The sequence below is a fragment of the Moschus berezovskii genome, chromosome 2 (assembly GCF_049115385.1).
Source record: "Moschus berezovskii isolate FMDL1 chromosome 2, NW_MosBer_1.0, whole genome shotgun sequence".
Taxonomy (NCBI): Eukaryota; Metazoa; Chordata; class Mammalia; order Artiodactyla; family Moschidae; genus Moschus; species Moschus berezovskii.
The window spans coordinates 41,894,657-41,905,726 of record NC_142461.1 but is presented as its reverse complement, the minus strand read 5'-3'; the positions used below and the strand labels follow the sequence as shown (position 1 = coordinate 41,905,726).

At 39.5% G+C, this 11,070-nt stretch overlaps 1 pseudogene; it reads right to left on the bottom strand.

The window, feature by feature from the left end:
* Positions 1 to 1,966: 1,966 nt before the first annotated feature.
* Positions 1,967 to 2,201, bottom strand: LOC148778525 (small integral membrane protein 15-like; annotated as a pseudogene).
* Positions 2,202 to 11,070: the final 8,869 nt, after the last annotated feature.

The window sequence follows — 11,070 nt, the reverse complement described above, 5'->3', positions numbered from 1 at the left end:
AGTGCACGTAGAAGTTATGTTTCCACTATACTGTACGTTTATTACATGTTCAATAGCATTATGTCTAAAAAACTGCACACACTTTCGTTAAAAGTATCATCTGAACCTTTAGTGACTCAAAAACTTTTCTGATGGAGGATCTTGCCTCAGTGTTGAAGGCTGCTGAATAATCAGGCAGTGGTTGCTGAAGGCTGGGGTGACTGTGGCAATTTCTTAAAATAAGACAATAACGAAGTTCGCCACGTTGATTAACTCTTCTTTTCATGAGCAATTTCTCTGTAACATGCAGTGATGTTTAATGGCATTTTATCCACAGAAGAAATTCTTTCAGAATTGGAGTCTGTCCTCTTAAACCCTGCCACTGCTTTATCAACTAAGTTTGTGTAATATTCTAAGTCTTTTTTGTCATTTCAATAGCCTCACCAGAAGTAGATTCCACTTTCTTTGCTCATCCATAAGGAACAACTCTTCATCCATTAAAGTTTTATCATGAGATTGAAGTTTTAGGCTCCACTTTTAATTCTAGTTCTCTTGCTATTGCCACCACATCTGCAGTTACTTCCTTTGAAGTCTTGAATCTTCCTTGATGTTTGTAGTCTTGAGTCATCCGTGATGGTTATAGTCTACTTCTTCCAAATTCCTGTTAATTTTGACCTCTTCCCAGGAATCACCAATATTCTTTTTTTTGGTTGTTTTTTTTGAAGGAAATATCCTTTATCTCTTTTTTTCTAATTATAGCATTCTCATTTTGACATAATTTACACCTTTTTCACCCAATTAATACAATGCAAACAAAATTTTTCCAAATGTTAAAACTTTCTTTACCATTTATGACATATGACATAACTGTAACTCTTTAAAAGTTCTTTAAAAGAAAGTTGAAATTTTAATTTTCACCGTGAACTTGTCTGATCAAAAAGTAAAGGACATCACTACCACATGAATTAAAACAAACAATGGAATAAAAAACAAAAGTGGTATCTGTATAACCAGCAAATTATCTGATAAGACATTTTAATTACTTCACATTTCTACTTAGCACAAGTGGGAATACACTGGTTCCAAGGTACTACAAGGTTTGGCATTTTTACTCTTAACTTTAAATCATTGAGTAGTGTTACTCTACTCAAGTCATCTTTAAGAAAATGGCAGTGTTCATAAGTACAAAAATTATTATATCCAGTAGATGGTATTCTACATAGTCAAGATAACAAGAAAATTCTTTATAAAATTAGATTATTATTATTATTATTTGCTTTCTTTTTTTCTTTTTTAAATTTTAATTGGAGGCTAATTACTTTACAATATTGTATTGGTTTTGCCATACATTGACATGAATCCTCCCTGGGTGTACAATGCAGAATATCTTGTAATTACCAGTATCTCAAAAGCTAAAATGAGAAAAATACAGAAAATAGAGAAGTACTCATTGAATAATATTATTTTGCTTTAGGAAACCAGAAATGATTCTATTCCAAGAAATAAGTAATAATGGTAATAATGATAAGAGATGTAATTAATACACCATATATCTTTTAAACCAAAGCATGCTTTTCTGCTCAGAAAAACTCTGATTTTTACATTCTTAATTTCCTTTGTCCAAAACAGGACCCCATTTTAAGCCATTATTTGAATAGAGTTCATAATCTAAAGCCACTTTTCTTCACAGGATGTTTTCATTTTAGTATTCATTCACAAGCTGCAAAAAGACAAATGAAAGTCACATATAAGAATTTGTAGCATAATAAATGCCAATTTACAGTAACTGTCAACAGACTTCTATACTGAAGCCGAAAAGTTGCTACAGTACAAGTGAGAACTGACATGATTCTTCCATAGACTCAGACTTCGTTTAGTAATATTGTCATAAGATCTGATAAGAAACCTTAACGGGTCCTTTCAAAGATGCATAATTTTCCGAACAATTTTCCTCTGGATGCATAGCCTGTTCATTCCTTCAATCCATTTATAGTTGTTTAGCTTTTCCAATATTTTCTTGACGTTTTTGTTTCTTCTTTTGCTCCTTTTCTCTGGCTTCAATCATCTTGGCCAATTTCCAAGACGTTGCAGCACTTGCTAGAAACAATGGAGTCAGAGCCAAAATAACTGTTGTAAGGAAGCCATATGAGTCCTTGGAAGCCATATGGGTCCTTTGCAGCCCATTCCACAACCTACTCAGCCCAAGCCTTTAAATCAAACATCTTCCTGGAGGCCTTATGCTTGAGTAGTAATCTCTAATTTGGTCCTGGGATTATCAGCCAGTCACAATTTCAGATGACCTTTGGCTGGCTGTCTTCTTTAACTTCTGAGAGAAGACTTAAATTCTATATACTCCAGTGCATCCCAGTTTCAGACCCCAAGTAAAAGTGCCCTCCACACTTTAAGAAATAAATATTATTCTTCTTCCTTCCAAAAAGGATCCACCAGGCTTGATCTTCGGACCAGACCCACATGGCACCTGAAGCTGATGGCACCTCACAGCCACCCGCACTTTCCCTTCCTTGTGTTTTCCCCTCTCTCACCCTTCCTCACCCTACCCGGTGGCCCACATCTGGGGCCACGCTTTTCTGACCCTCTGCCTTGGTGAGCATGGGCCCAGTGGGGCTCGAACAGCCAGTTGTCCCCGGGAATCAGGGGTTGTCCTTGCCAGACCCTGGGCTGCAGGCGCCGTGGTCACCTCCACTAAGCACTAGGGCAAAACCACAGCAGTGACAGCCACCCGCCTCCCCTACATCTTGCCGGGGATGGTGGGTTGGGACCCCCACTCCCAACTCCCACATATATTCTTAGTAACATCTAGTATGGTGAATCTTTTACAGAGGTTTTAAATTGACTTTGACCAAATCCATCAGATGAATCATTGTCTTTAGCAGCTATAGCCTTATGAAATAGATATCTTATATAATAAGTCTCAAAAGTCTAAATTACTCCTTGATCCATGAGCTGCAGAATGGATGCTGTGTGGTCAGGTATAAAAATAGCATTAATCCACAGCATTGTACATTTCCATCAGAGCTCTTGGGTGAGCAGGTGCGTTGTCAACGAGCAGTAATATTTTGAAAGGAATCTTTTTCCAGAGCAGTGGGTCTCCACAGTGGCCTTGAAATATTCAGTAAGCCATGTTGTAAACAGATGTGCTCTCATCCCAGTTTTGTTCTTCTATTTAAAGAGCACAGGCGGAGTAGATTTAGCATAATTCTTAAAAGCCCTGTAATTTTCATAATAGTAAAAGAGCATTGACTTCAGTTAAAATTACCAGCTGCATCAGCTCCAAAAAATGGAGCCAGCCTGTTTTTTGAAGCCAGACATTGACTTCTCCTCTCTAGCTATGAAAATCTTAGATGACATGTTATTCCAATATAAAGTTGTTTCATCTACATTGAAAATCTGCTGTTTAGTGTAGCCACCTTCATCAATTATCTTAGCTAGATCTTCTGGATAACTTGCTGCAGCTTCTACATCATCATTTGGTGCTATACTTTACATATTCTATTCTGAAAATGGCTTCTTCCCTTAAACCTCATGAACCAACCTCTGCTTGCTTCAAACTCTTCTGCAGCTTTCTTATCTTGCTCAGCTCTCATAGAATTAGAGAGAGTTAGGGCCTTGCTCTGAATTAGGCTTTGGCTTAAAGAAATGTTGTGGCTGGTTTGATCCTCTATCCAGACCACTCAAACTTTCTCTGTATTAGCAATAAGGCAGATTTACTTTCTTATCATTCATGAATTCATTGGAGTAGCATATAATTTCTTTCGAGAACTTTTCCTTTGCATTCACAACTTGACTGATTCTTTGGCACAAAAGGCCTAACTCTTGGCTTACCTGCTCTCAACATATCTTCCTCATTAAGCATAATCATTTCTAGTTTTTGATTTAACGTGAAAGATAGCAACTCTTCTTTTCACTAGAACAAGTGCTCAATGAGCCATTGGACTAATTGGCCTACTAGTTGGCCTAATTTCAATATTGTTGTGTCTCAGGGACCCCAGGAGAGTGAGAGAGAGAGGGGAGTGGTCAGTTGGTAGAGAAGTCAGAACACATGGCATTTATTGACTAAGTTTGTTTTCATTTATGGCCATGTTTGTGGTGCTCCCAAACAATTATGATAATAACATCAAAAATCACTGATCACAGATCACCATAACAAATATAACAATAATAAAAAATTTGGAATATTGTGAGAATGACAAAAATGTGACAGAGAGAGAGGAAGTGAGCAAATGCTGTTGGAAAAATGGCACTGATAGACTTGTTTGACTCAGGGTTACCATGAACTTTCAATTTGTACAAAAAATGCAACATGTGTGAAGTATGGTAAAGCCAAGTACAGTAGAATATGGTATGCCTGTGTCTTGTTGCTACTGTTGTTATTTTTAATGTTTCCTCTATTTATTGTTTGATTAACAGTAGTACAGCTCAACATTCAGAAAACTAAGTTCACGTCATCTGGTCCCATCACTTCATGCCAAATAGATGGGGAAACAGTGGAAACAGTGGCTGATGTTATTTTTTTGGGCTCCAAAATCACTGCAGATGGTGGCTGCAGCCATGAAATTAGAAGACGCTTACTCCTTGGAAGGAAAGTTATGACCAACCTAGACAGCATATTAAAAAGCAGAGACATTACTTCGCCAACAAAGGTCCATCTAGTCAAAGCTATGGTTTTTCTAGTAGTCATGTGTGGATGTGAGAGTTAGACTATAAACAAAGCTGAGACAGAAGAATTGATGCTTTTGAACTCTGGAGTTGAAGACTCTTGAGAGTTCCTTGGATTGCAAGGAGATCCGACCAGTCCATCCAAAGGGAGATCATTCCTGGGTGTTCATTGGAAGGACTGATGTTGAAGCTGAAACTCCAATACTTTGGCCACCTGATGCGAAGAGCTGACTCATTTGAAAAGGCCCTGATGTTGGGAAGGATTAAGGGCAGGGGGAGAAGGGGACAACATAGGATGAGATGGTTGGATGACATCACTGACTCAATGGACATGAGTTTGGGTAAACTCCAGGAGTTGGTGATAAACAGGGAGGCCTGGTGTGCTGTGGTCCATGGGGTCGCAAAGAGCTGGACACGACTGAGCGACTGAACTGAACTTAACTGAACAGCAATTAAAGTGAATATTTTTCTTTTTCAAAACCAGCCTCTGCAATATTCAAATACTGAATACATTAAAAAATATGTAAGAATAGCCATGATTCCTCTCATTGTTCTCTCTGTTTATATCAAGAGCTAAGAGAAACATACGTCTGAGTTTTTTCAAGACATCCCAGTTTATGCCAGTTCTCCTCTTGGTTTAAATGTTAATAACACTACTTTCACTCTCACAAGTTTCTTGATTTGGAATACATTTTCTATTCTCCTTAGACAGGATCCTCTTAGTGCTTCTCATTGTGGATGGGCACCATTTCTGACTTTTCAGAATGTGAAACAAAGCTGCTGATCCGTATATCTCCAGAGAGGGATCTACTCTCTTTTCTTAGGTCTGATTTAAGAAAAGTCCATGAAAGACAAGGATGTCCCCTCTCACCACTCCTTTTCTACACAGCAGAAATTCTGGCTAGTGCAATAAGACTATTTTCCAAGAATAAACAAATACACACACATATGTATATATGTGATATATACACATATACACACAGATACACATACGTATATGTGATATATATATATATCTCACATCTTCAGTCCATGGGGCTGCAAAGAGTCAGACAGGACTGAGCAATTGAACAACAAAATCACATTTTATTTATTAAGTGTTGATGGACACTTGGGTTACTTCTATTGTAAACAGTGCTGCTATGTACATTGAGGTACATGGATCTTTTCAAAGTACTGTTTTCATTTTCTTCAGATATTCGTCAAAGTGTGAAATTGCTGGATCATATAGTAGTTCTATTTTTAGTTTTTTGAGGAACGTCCAGACCATTTCTATAGCGGCTGCACCAATTCATATCCCCTCACCAACAATGTACAAGTATTCCCTTTTCTCCACATCCTCACTAACATTAGTTATTTGGAGATTTTTGATAATAGCCATTCTGACAAGTGTGAGGTGATAGCTCATTGTGCTTTTGATTTGCATTCCTCTAATAATCAGCAGTGTTGAGCATCTTTTCACTTGCCTGTTAACCATCTGAATGTCTTCTTTGGAAAAATGTCTAATCAGATTTTCTGCCCATTTTTTAATCAGGTTGTTTGATTTTTTTTATATTGAGCGGTATGAGACTATGCATTTGTGGGAGTAGAGGGCATAGGGGAAATTGCTTTACATTAATCTCAGTTTTGCTGTGAAACTTCAGTTCAGTTCAGTCGCTCAGTCATGTCCAACTCTTTGTGACCCCATGGAACACAGGACGCCAGGCCTCCCTGTTTATCACCAACTCCTGGAGTTTACCCAAACTCATGTCCATTGAGTCGGTGATGCCATCCAACCATCTCATCCTAAGTTGTCCCCGTCTCCTCCTGCCCTCAATCTTCCCCAGCATCAGAGTCTTTTCAAATGAATCAGCTCTTCGCATCAGGTGGCCAAAGTATTGGAGTTTCAGCTTCAACATCAGTCCTTCCAATGAACACCCAGCACTGATTTCCCTTAGGATGGACTGGGTGGATCTCCTTGTAGTCCAAGGGACTCTCAAGAGTCTTCTCCAACACCAGAATTCAAAAGCATCAATTCTTCTGCGCTCAGCTTTGTTTATAGTCCAACTCTCACATCCATACATGACTACTGGAAAAACCATAGCCTTGACTAGATGGACCTTTGTTGGCGAAGTAATGTCTCTGCTTTTTAATATGCTGTCTAGGTTGGTCATAACTTCCTTTCCAAGGAGTTGCTGCTGCTAAGTCGCTTCAGTCGTGTCCAACTCTGTGTGACCCCATAGACGGCAGCCGACCAGGCTCCGCCATCCCTGGGATTCTCCAGGCAAAAACACTGGAGTGGGTTGCCATTTCCTGCTCCAATGTGTGAAAGTGGAAAGTGAAAGTGAAGTCGCTCAGTCGTGTCCGACTAGTAGCGACCCCATGGACTGCAGCGCACCAGGCTCCTCTGTCCATGTGATTTTCTAGGCAAGAGTACTGGAGTGGCTTGCCATTGCCCTCTCTGTTCCAAGGAGTAAGCGTCTTTTAATTTCATGGCTGCAGCCACCATCTGCAGTGATTTTGGAGCTCCCTAAAATAAAGTCAGCCTTGTTTCCACTGTTTCCCCATCTATTTGGCATGAAGTGATGGGACTGGATGCCATGATCTTAGTTTTCTGAATATTGAGCTTTAAGCCAACTTTTTCACTCTCCTCTTTCACTTTCATCAAGAAGTTCTTGAGTTCTTCCTCACTTTCTGTCATAAGGGTGGTGTCATCTGCATATCTGAGGTTATTGATATTTCTCCCGGCAATCTTGATTCCAGCTTGTGCTTCTTCCAGCCCAGCGTTCCTCATGATGTACTCTGCATAGAAGTTAAATAAGCAGGGGGACAGTATACAGCCTTGATGTACTCCTTTCCCTATTTGGAACCAGTCTGTTGTTCCATGTCCAGTTCTAACTGTTGCTTCCTGACCTGCATACAGATTTCTCAAGAGGCAGGTCAGGTGGTCTGGGATTCCCATCTCTTTCAGAATTTTCCACAGTTTGTTGTGACCCACCCAGTCAAAGGCTTTGGCATAGTCAATAAAGCAGAAATAGATGTTTTTCTGGAATTCTCTTGCTTTTATGATGATCCAGCAGATGTTGGCAATTTGATCTCTGGTGCCTCTGCCTTTTCTGAAACCAGCTTGAACATCTGGAAGTTCACAGTTCACATATTGCTGAAGTCTGGCTTGGAGAATTATCAGCATTACTTTACTAGTGTGTGAGATGAGTGCAATTGTGCGGTAGTTTGAGCATTCTTTGGCATTGCCTTTCTTTGGGATTGGAATGAAAACTGACCTTTTCCAATCCTGTGGCCACGGCTGAGTTTTTCAAATTTGCTGGCATATTGAGTGCAGCACGTTCACAGCATCATCTTTTAGGATTTGAAATAACTCAGCTGGAATTTCATCACCTCCACTAGCTTTGTTTGTAGTGATGAATCCTAAGGCCCACTTGATTTCACATTCCAGGATGTCTGGCTCTAGGTGAGTGATCATACCATCGTGATTATCTTGGTCATGAAGATCTTTTTTGTACAGTTCTTCTGTATATTCTTGCCACCTCTTCTTAATATCTTCTGCTTCTGTTAGGTCCATACCATTTCTATCCTTTATTGAGCCCATCTTTGCATGAAGTGTTCCCTTTGTATCTCTAATTTTCTTGAAGAGATCTCTAGTCTTTCCCATTCTATTATTTTCCTCTATTTTTTTGCACTGATCACTGAAGAAGGCCTTCTTATCTCTCCTTGCTATTCTTTGGAGCTCTGCATTCTTTTCTCCCTTGCTTTTTGCTTCTTTTCTTTTTACAGCTATTTGTAAGCCCTCCTCAGACAACCATTTTGCTTTTTTGCATTTCTTTTTCTTGGGGATGGTCTTGATTCCTGTCTCCTGTACAATGTCACCAACCTCCGTCCATCCTTTATCAGGCACTCTATCGGATCTAGTCCCTTAAATCTATTTCTCACTTCCACTGTATAATCATAAGGGATTTGATTTAGGTCATACCTGAATGGTCTGGTGGTTTTCCCCACTTTCTTCAAGCCTGATTTTGGCAATAAGGAGTTCATGATCTGAGCCACAGTCAGCTCCTGGTCTTGTTTTTGCTAACTGTATAGAGCTTCTCCATCTTTTGCTGCAAAGAATATAATTAGTCTGATTTCAGTGTTGGCCATCTGGTGATGTCCATGTGTAGAGTCTTCTCTTGTGTTGTTGGAAGAGGGTGTTTGCTATGACCAGTGCGTTCTCTTGGCAAAACTCTATTAGCCTTTGCCCTGCTTCATTCCGTGCTCCAAGGCCAAATTTGCCTGTTACTCCAGGCGTTTCTTGACTTCCTACTTTTGCATTCCAGTTCCCTATAATGAAAAGGATATATATTTTGGGTGTTAGTTCTACAAGGTCCTATAGGTCTTCATAAAACCATTCAACTTCAGCTTCTTCAATGTTACTGGTTGGGGCATAGGCTTGGATTACTGTGATATTGAATGGTTTGCCTTGGAAATGAACAGAGATCATTCTGTCGTTTTTGAGATTGCATCCAAGTACTGCATTTCGGACTCTTCTGTTGACCATGATGGCTACTCCATTTCTTCTAAGGGATTCCTCCTGCCCACATTAGCAGATATAATGGTCATCTGAGTTAAATTCACCCATTCCAGTCCATTTTAGTTCACTGATTCCTAGAATGTCGACGTTCACTCTTGCCATCTCCTGTTTGACCACTTCCAATTTGCCTTGTTTCATGGACCTAACATTTCAGGTTCCTATGCAATATTGCTCTTTACACCACCGGACCTTGCTTCTATCACCAGTCACATCCACAACTGGGTGTCTTTTTTGCTTTGGCTCCGTCTCTTCATTCTCTCTGGAGTTATTTCTCCACTGATCTCCAGTAGCATATTGGACACCTACCCACCTGGGGAGTTCATCTTTCAGTGTCCTACCTTTTTGCATTTTTATACTGTTTATGGGGTTCTCAAGGCAAGAATACTGAAGTGGTTTGCCATTCCCTTCTCCAGAGGACCACATTTTGTCAGAACTCTCCTCAAGACCCGTCCATCTTGGGTGACCCTACTCGGCATGACTTAGTTTCACTGAGTTAGACAAGGCTGTGGTCCATGTGATTAGATTGGCTAGTTTTCTGTGATTGTGGTTTCAGTCTGTCTGCACTCTAATGCCCTCTCTCAGCACCTACCATCTTAGTGGGATTTCTCTTACCTTGAATGTAGGGTATCTTTTCACGGCTGTTCCAGCAAAGCGTAGCTGCTGCTCCTTTCCTTGGATGTGGGGTATCTCCTCTTGGCTGCTCGCTGCTCCAGCACCACTTGCCGCTCCAGCTATGAATCTTAAACTGTTCTAAAAAATAGTCTTAATTTTAAAAAATCTCAGGTAAAAACTTGATTGGCCACACTGAGCTGGGGGAGCAAGACCATGAAATATAGACATAATCATGGGAACTACTTCTCAGAATGTTTTCAGCAGTGGGGATTTCCCAAGAGGGGTCCATGTGTGGGACTACTTGTCTGCTCAAAATTTCTCTGTCAAATTTCAGATGCCTTGCCTTCATTAAAATATTTTAGGATTTGGATGGTTATGTTCGCCTTATCTACACTGTTCATGATTTTAAATTCTTTGAAAATATTCCTTCTCATTCTTTATCTTGCCAGATGATGTGGTTCTTATCTTCACAGGTTGTTCTTATCTGACAGAAGCTTGGTCTTTTAAAAGGCTCTCTCCTGAATCATGCCCAATTGCTTTATAGAACTTGTGCATCACAGTTTGGTGTAATTTTGATCATATTTTCTATTTGGTTATCAATATTGCTTTGTTGGCATTTTTAAATAAAGTTGTTTTATTCAAGGGAGAGTCAGCTCCACAGTCTAACTCCCATGTTGGTGTGCAGGAGAGTGTGTGTGTGTGTTATTGCCAGCTATGATATGGATAATACGCTATGTGGGCTGTGATATTTGAAGGTGGGATGTATAGCTATGTAGATATAGAAATAGTTTAGATTACTTTTTCCAAAACTTACTTGTTGATAATGAAATTCTTTTCTTAGTTTTTTTTGGCCAGGTCACACCGCCGCAAAAGTTTTTGTTTATAGTTTATCTCAGTTCAGCCAAATGTTTTATTACACGGAAAAACTTCATGTTTTCTGCAAGAGCATCTTCAGCATGCAATCTGTCCCTCAGATAATTTACCAAAATAGCAAACAAAAAAGTCTCAGAATTGGATTCAGGAGAATCCTAGAGTTTTATAGTTTCCTTCTAGAGAAGTGATTGTCTCTATCACTTGCTTTCTATCTCTAAGCTATTTCTATGTCCGTGACATGAATAGTCTAATTCCATGACAGTCTTATAGGAATAATATAGCTATTTTAGTTTTAACTCATGTGCCAGAATATAGTAAGTGACAAATGTTGCACCAGAGCATGCTATATGATCTAAGTAGCTGTT